The sequence below is a fragment of the Primulina tabacum genome, chromosome 12, assembly GCF_025594145.1.
Source record: "Primulina tabacum isolate GXHZ01 chromosome 12, ASM2559414v2, whole genome shotgun sequence".
Lineage (NCBI taxonomy): Eukaryota > Viridiplantae > Streptophyta > Magnoliopsida > Lamiales > Gesneriaceae > Primulina > Primulina tabacum.
In genome coordinates, this window is record NC_134561.1 from 34,210,997 (window position 1) to 34,219,215 (window position 8,219).

Genomic DNA, 8,219 nt, shown 5'->3' on the forward strand with positions numbered 1-8,219 from the left:
GTGGTTGACCATTTAGGCTGATCCAAGTGTGAGTTCCTAAAGAATTAATCCCATTTGACCCAAATAGGATTGGGTACCAGTTGATTTATTTTGTGAATGCATAACAACAAAGGACAAGAGCTGAAAAATTCAGTTTTGTACTTGGACAATGGATGTTTGAAGCACATGACTGGTCAAACCGAGGTGTTGAAAAAAAAAGAGAAGAAAAGAAGGTTACTGAATGCTCCTCTGGTCAGGCTTATAAGAAAGAACAGTCGGAGCCAACCGACTAGTCTAAAAAACCAACTGACAAGCACTCTATATCTCAGAAAGATTATCATAAGAGATAGTGCTTAGGGAACAAAATTTTTATATTTGGCAATTCAATCAAGTTGTAAATTCACTTCTTATTTATGAATTTATTATTTTAATTCAAGGGCATATTTTTGTCAAACGCCAAAAAGAGGAAAATTGAACATTTTAGTTTTGGTGATTTAACAAGGTTGTTGTTCCAGTAGATAATTACATAGCCTAACTAAACTGAATATTCCCGAGCAATAGTTTTCTAAATCAATCAGAGTCCAACTGACTACCGATCAAAACTGATAGTGCAAAAAGGGGTGCTGATAGGAAAACTAATCATATGACAAATGATGGAGCCCGACTGATAGCAATCTATTTTCAGTCGATCAGTCAGGCCAAATGCAAATATTCTTTGAAGATTATCAGTATACTCAGTGATTAAGAATCAGAGCTCAGTTGAAATATCAGATAAAGTTTTCTGTACTAATAGTCACTGATTCCCAACTTAATGTCATAATTCATGCGCACTACCAGAATCAGTCGGAAAATGACGATGGCAACAACAACATCTGTATTTTGTAATGGATATGTGATTTAAAAGTATGACCCTTGCAGATGAAGCCTATACGTAGATCAGTTAGACAAGTTTTTAAATCTCTCCGTTCTTCGAATTCCTGAATTTCTTGAAAGGTTTTCTGTCAGGCAAACTAATCAAAGCAAGCATACACTGATAAGTTATAATATGATCAATTGAGTATTAATTTGTGCTTAGAATTTCTTTGTGAAATCATTGTAATTGATAGTAAGAAATATTACTTCTCATTTGATTAATATTGAAGTTAACTAAGAGTTTCAGTTAGACAGTGATAAGTAATACTTTTAGTACAAACTTTCCGTAAGAAAGAAGGGATGACATAGAAGTATTGAAGTTTTAGAATATTCAAAAACAAAACATTTGCCGATTTACATTTCAGTCTATCTGAATTTTCTTTCGATTTGATAATCCAATCGATTTTCAATATAGATTCAGTCAGTCTATTTTCGCATAGTTTTCACTGTTGACTTACTGAGAATCCGACTGACAAGAATTTCATTTCAATGTTGCTAACCCAGGCGAAATATTTGTAAATTTTGTTGAAATTATTTATTCATTTCCTTCTAATTTAATTTCCGATCATAACAATATTTATGTAAATTTAATTGATACTCCAAAAATATCAACCAAAACCTATTTTCAATTTAAATTTAACTTCTCAAAGTCAACTTGTAATAATTAAAAAAATAAATAGGCTGTCCTAGCAAATAAGAACCGAGGAAACACAAAATATTGTGTCTAATATTCCACCTGTTAACCATCAATCGTTGCTGACTTTTTTACATTAATAACATAATAAATTTATATTCCCCACATTTTATTTATTTATATATATAATATATACAAAGATGACAAATGAAGGTGCATCAATTATTTTCCCTAACTGTTATTATTTATAATTCCGTTTTAATTGGCGTTAAAATAATTTTAAATTTAAATTATTTGTTATTGGAATAATTGTATTTTCGTTAGATAATTAATTTGATAAATAAAATGTGGAAAACATCAACTAGTAAATAAGAAGGTTAATCATATTTGCGAAACAAAGAAATCAATGAAAATTATGAATCGAAATTTTTTTGATCAACGTAACATAACTAACTGAGCAATATCGGGTTCTTTCGTATGATTTAATATCGAGTTGTTTTCGTAACAAATTTAATACGAGTATATATAATATTTAAATACACAATTAGGTTATCTTCAACCACAAAATCTATTTTAGTACAAATTTCACACAAAATAGTGCTATTTCTGCACCAAATTCAACATCCATCTTCAACTCATTTACTTCAAATCTTACACAAAAAACAAGAGACGGTCTCATGAATCTTTATCTTTGAGACGGGTCAACCACACCAATATTTACAATAAAAATTAATACTCTTAGCATAAAAATTAATACTTTTTAATGAATGATCCAAATAAGATATCTGTCTCACAAAATACGATCCGTGAGACCGAATCACGCAAGTTTTTACCAAAAAATTCTCGAATATTCTTTTTATTTTACATATATTAATTATTATCTTTTATTACCTAATTACTAATAACTAACGTAATTAAATATTTAAAAAAGTCCATAATTATTATTCTTTAATTTTTATGATTAAATATCTAATTATTAAAATAATAAAATAAATATTATACTATCATTAAGTAATATTTATAATCTTTAATACAAATATTTATAATAAATAAAAAACAAAAAATTTTAAAAAAAATTGAAGCGGCGCAGAAGAAATGGTGCTGCAAAATAGCGCAGTCCCATTGGAGAAATAATCCATACACCAAAATGGTGTGGTATAGGGTTGGAGATGCCCTCGAGACAGATTTTTCTTAAATGTTGACATTGTTCATAACATATTAATATTATTATAATATACTAATATTAAATATTAAATACCTTATTTCATCGAACATTGAAATAATAATTCAGGCTGGTAGCGTCTCTGAACGGGCCCTCGAATAATAATAGAATTGACATAATTCCTTATTACAACTTATGAAACATGCTCTCTTTTTCTTTGGCTGCTTCGATTAATGAAACATTACATTTTTTAATCATCTAATTAATTCTCTAAATAGACGATAATCAGCTAGTTTAATTCCATTTCCTCTTAATGGCCAACAAATTATTATTTAAGATGACTTGAATTAAGGGATACATGCATGCATGACCTTCCTTTCGTCTGCGTAAAAATTAGTTTTTTTTTCCGGTTTATGATATTTTCTATTTTAAATATTTTTAAGTAAATATTTAAAGATTATATTAAAATAATTAAGAACTTAATATGCACAAATCGATTGTAGGAAAAAAAATATTTATTTAAAAAATTAATGTTATGATCCAAAATGTGTTTAGATTGGGTAGATACACTTTAAAATATTATGCTATATTTTGGTAATTTTAATATGTGTGAGTAGCTGAAGTTTATGTATCTAACAAAATCTAAGAGTTTAAATTTTACTTTTTCCAGATACATCTGATTATTTTCTTCGGAAGAATTACAATAATCATTGTAAAATCTTAAGCCAGTTCTTTCACTAGTTGCTTTTGACCTTCTTGCAACTTTCCAAATGAAATTGAATACTTGGTTCAAGTGTGGACCAAATTATTCAACCTCGGATTTTCAATCATGATAACTTGAAATTCATATCACATGTTCTAGTTTTCAGTCATCAGCGTACTTACTTTGGTCCTTAGACTACCTAGGTCATTAGACTGAATGATGTCTGATTTCCTGAACTTATCGTTTAGACACTTGTTTCTACTTTGACTTCCTTAAATGTGTAAGGTCCTGAAATTAATTATCCGGTAATTTTGGCATAATTAGAATAATTATTGAGTTGTAAATTAAAATAATTATTTATGCCAAATAAATTCAAGAAGTGTGTTAAAAATATGTATTTTAGAATATCGGAGAATTTAACGATATAAAAATACATATAGAGATTGAAATAACACACAAGAGCAAATAAATGCAAAACCGGGATTATTGGGCATGTGTTACTATTTTTTTAGTAACTAAATATACATATACATACACACAATTTGTCTTTTGGAGAGAGAGAGGAAGAAATCAGAAACCCAATTCCCAAACCCGTAACTTTCCTTCCCCCTTTCTCCATTTTCGTCACTTTCAGCACCTTCATATTGGAGAAGCCATAACTTTCCCGTCCGGCGTCGAAATCACGAACGGTTTGACGGTTTTCTTCCTTACATCAGTAGCTTCGTTTTGAAGCATGAATCGCTACTTTTGATGCTCGTTTCAGCCCCAATCGAACCCTGTTTTGGGACTGCTCCTGTTTGAGTTTCTTGTTCGATTTTAGGTGAGCTATTGCTTGGTTTTTCTTGGTTCTTTGGTGTATATTGAGCAAGGATTTGAAGCTTAAATCTTACCTTGCTGTTCCTGCATTTTCCAGCTAGTTTTCAGTTCGGTTTTTGATCGTGAATAGTGTTTTCCGACGTCTTTTTCGGCGAGTAGCAACATTGGACCGCTAGCGACTAGTTTATACTTCGATCTTGGTAATTTTGGATCCAATTCCAGATTTTTTCGGTGCATAGTAGGCTGCCCCGAAGTGTAATTTTACTCGCTTTGATTTAATTTCTCTTTGTCGATTTTAATGCATTATATTGACGTATATATTGGGTTTATATTGTAGGTTCGATCGTTGGAGAGCTTTGAGGTATAAATCGAGGAGTTTGTGAATTAGTATCGAGTTAATCGTTTGATTATTTTGGAGAATTACGGTTATTTAGTTGAAATTTCAGAATTGTTGAAATTGATTTGGGAATTAAGTTTTGATAATTAAAAATCAATAAGTTGGATTAATTTAGTTTTATTGGTGAATTGTGAATTGTTCGACCTATTTTTATCATTGTTAGGTCGAGGAGATTAAAGTTGAGCTTGTTGTGATTTTAGAGTCGGTTTAGGTATGTTACAGTTCGCTAACATACGACTGTAAAACATAAATTATGTTTAATTGTCATTCTGTGTTGCACTAATCGTGTTTATGATTTGTTGACTGTTGTAATATGTTAAATGTCTTCGTTGTGATATATGTTTATTATTGTGACATATTATTGGCATTTAGCATCGGACATACAGTTATGACATTCATGTTGAGCCTATCGTTCTTGTTAGCCCATTGTTGATATCCGTTGTTATCTGGCACTGTTGTTTATCTCGGGATCATTGTGTGGCTGATAGGCCTATACTAATGAGATCGTAGATGTGATTGAACAATCCCGTGGTTAGTGCAGCCTTTTGAGGTGAGCGCTGGGATTGTGTCATCTAGTTCGTTTTGTTGTGCCATCCTGTTATATCGTATCAGCTGTATGGAGGCCTAGTCAGGGGTGTTATTCAGCACAGCTTGGCATACCTCACATACTTGGCAGGGCGGTTTAGCTGCATGACGATGTAGCTCCCCTGTGTTGTTGCTCGAGCATTATTCCAGTTGTTATCGTACCGTTTGTTGGCTCCTGTTATCCCGGTTATTCGTTGAGCCTTTCATGCATTGCATATTACATTTTATTATATGATTATGCATGATTTATGTTTATTGTTGTTATTGTTGAACTGTTTCATATCAGAATCCTAACCTCAGTTGTTTACTGGGGGGCTGCTGTGGTTGCTATTGGGCACCATGGTAGATCTCCCGAGTCGTTTTGCAGCATCAGGCCGAGGTTCCGCCAGTGGAGCTTGGGATTGAGGTTGGATTGATTGGTTCTGTTCAGTGGAGTCTCCCAGTTGGTCTATATGTATGTCTTGAGTTTGTTCAGTCTTGTATTGTAGTTTATTTGCCGGAGAGATGCCCCGTGTATCTGTATTGATATTTGGTTGTTCTGGTTATGTTCTGAGACGACTCTGTGATTTTAATGATATGGCGAGTATTTGGTAAGTTTTAAATTCTGTTTAGTCCTGGCCAGTGCGGCTATAGGTTGTTGACTTTGGTTTTGTTTTAATGACTCTAGTTGGAGTATATTTTGATATAAAATGCTGCTTGAGTTTTCGGGATGTCCTACTTACGAGGAGGTCATGCCGAAATTTTTCTAGGCCCTGAGGTCCGTTTTAAAGTATTTTAAAGCTTTTTCCGCTGCAGTTTTAAACCAAACCATTATTGTTTGATCATTAATTGTCGTTAGAGTAAATGAGCCTCACAAAATGTCTGCAAAAGTCTTTTGTACGCCATGACCATTTCGTTTAGTGAAATGATAAAGTCATCTCGTGTAAATTCATCTTAGGTAAAGTCAAATATCTTACCATTGTTGAATTCCATATCATCATCAGTCGTTAAATACTTGAATGATTCTTAATCACTTTCACTGGATCCCTCATCTTAGTTGGTGGTCTTTGAGTCTGACTCAGTTTATTTGCTCTTACTTTATTCAGTGCCAACACATTTTGTTCTCTTTTCTTGGTAAGGTTCTAATCAATTTCAATGCAACCTCTCTGTTGTCGTATTTCTTTCCAAGTGCATCCAGTTCGATTACAATGCTACTTAATCTTTCATCAAACCCATTCATGGTTTCTCTAGCTTTCATCTTGATGTTATCAAACTTTAGAATAGCCACCACCAACTTATTTTCTCTTGTCTCATCATTTTCTTCACAAAGTTGAGTGAGCTTCTCCCATATTTCTTTAGATCTAGAAAATTTTAATTTTACTAAACATATTTTTATTTAAAGTTTTATAAAATATATCTTTGGCCACATTTTCCAATTTGTTCTTTCTTCTTATCTTCGGCAGTATAACCCATTCTTGGTTTTTCTATCATCTAAGGAGCTCCATTTGATATAGATACAAGGGTGTTTGCTTTTAGGATCTTCATATGTCTATATGTTATGACGTACTATATGTCATAATCTTGAGCTGATAGTGTGTCTGCATTCGAATCTTCTAGTCATCATACTCTTTTTTTTGAAAACATGAGAATCTTATTGAAAAAATCCATATGAGTATAAAGATATTCAGAGATCGGAAAAAAACTATCTTCGATACCACTTCTTAGGATCGAAAATATATTTAGAGGAGATGAATAAACACATTAAAATATTATGCTAGATTTTGTTAACTTTAAGCATGTGAACAGCTAAACTTGATTTTCCATTCAAACTTAGTATGTAAAACAACTAAATTGATAGAGTGTGGAACAACTCAATATACAAATTTAATAATATTCTCAGATAAGATAGAACAGATAAGTAAGTGACTGAAAGTAAATAAGAGCAAGAGCTTGTTTATAAAAGTTCGGAAAAAAAAACTTATACGTCTTTACTTCTTATGTTTCCATAAGAATTCTACTTGATGATTTGGTTATTACAACTCTTTGTACAATCTGTTTAGAAACAACTTTATGAAAGTTCTAATATTTCTCAGAAGCTAAGTGAGAACAAATGAGTTCACTGAATTACTCTTAAGTGATCTGATAGAAATTTGAGGCGCGTGAAAATCAACTTGAAATAAGTATCTTAAGAGATGATGATGATTCGAAGAATGCTTAATATCGATTGAGCTTCTGAGAGGCAAAAGTTCTTCCTTTTCTGTGATGCACCCTTTTCTATACAAGTGTTGGTCCAACGTTCATAAATACGGACGACACTGACAATTTTACTAGAATTTTGACAATTATGCAGAGAATATCTATGTCCTTTATCTTTTTCCCAAAAATAGTACTAGCCAATTAAATTCTCTTGGACGCTAGTTGAATAATGTAACCAACAGATACTGTAGGACCGAGTGTTTGCCACTTTACCAAAATTTATAGTTGCTTTACCAAAATTTATAGCTGGTGGTATTGGTGCAACTCAAATATTTTAAACCGCATAACAGCTCAAGTTTCATGGTATAATCGTTCTATCCAGCAGGGACAATTATTGCAATTCAACACCCTCCCTCCAAATAATTCAAATAATTGCAATCAATGAGAATCAAACCCATGACATTGGCTCTGATACCAATTGTAGGACCAAACGCTTGTCACTTTACTAGAAGTTATAGCTGGTTGTAATGGTACAACTTAAATATTTTAAACCGCATAGCAGTTCAAGCGTCATGGTTCGATCGCTCTACCTAGCAAAGACGATTATTACATCTAAATAGATATCTTAATCTATTGCAGAGAAAATATTATTCCTTGTTTACTAAATGCAAAAATAAATACCCGGAGATAACTCATTGTTACATTCAAATAATGTTTTCGGATTAGTCCAATAATTAGAATTATTGCTCTGGACTTGTCTGATTCAGCTTAATACACCTTGAACTGTTGAGTACCATCATATCAGTACATCTTCGTTGTAGACTTGTCAGATAGCTTCTTAATTAAGATCGGTTCA

The 8,219-nt window shown here is 32.1% G+C and overlaps 1 long non-coding RNA gene across 1 annotated transcript; it reads left to right on the forward strand.

Annotated features, from left to right (window-relative positions):
• Nucleotides 1-3,674: 3,674 nt before the first annotated feature.
• On the forward strand, nt 3,675-6,041 carry LOC142520782 (uncharacterized). The gene is made up of 5 exons (XR_012813989.1): nt 3,675-4,210; nt 4,304-4,406; nt 4,544-4,567; nt 4,767-4,814; nt 5,535-6,041. It is a non-coding gene; the product is annotated as an uncharacterized LOC142520782 (long non-coding RNA).
• The last annotated feature ends 2,178 nt before the right edge of the window (nt 6,042-8,219 follow it).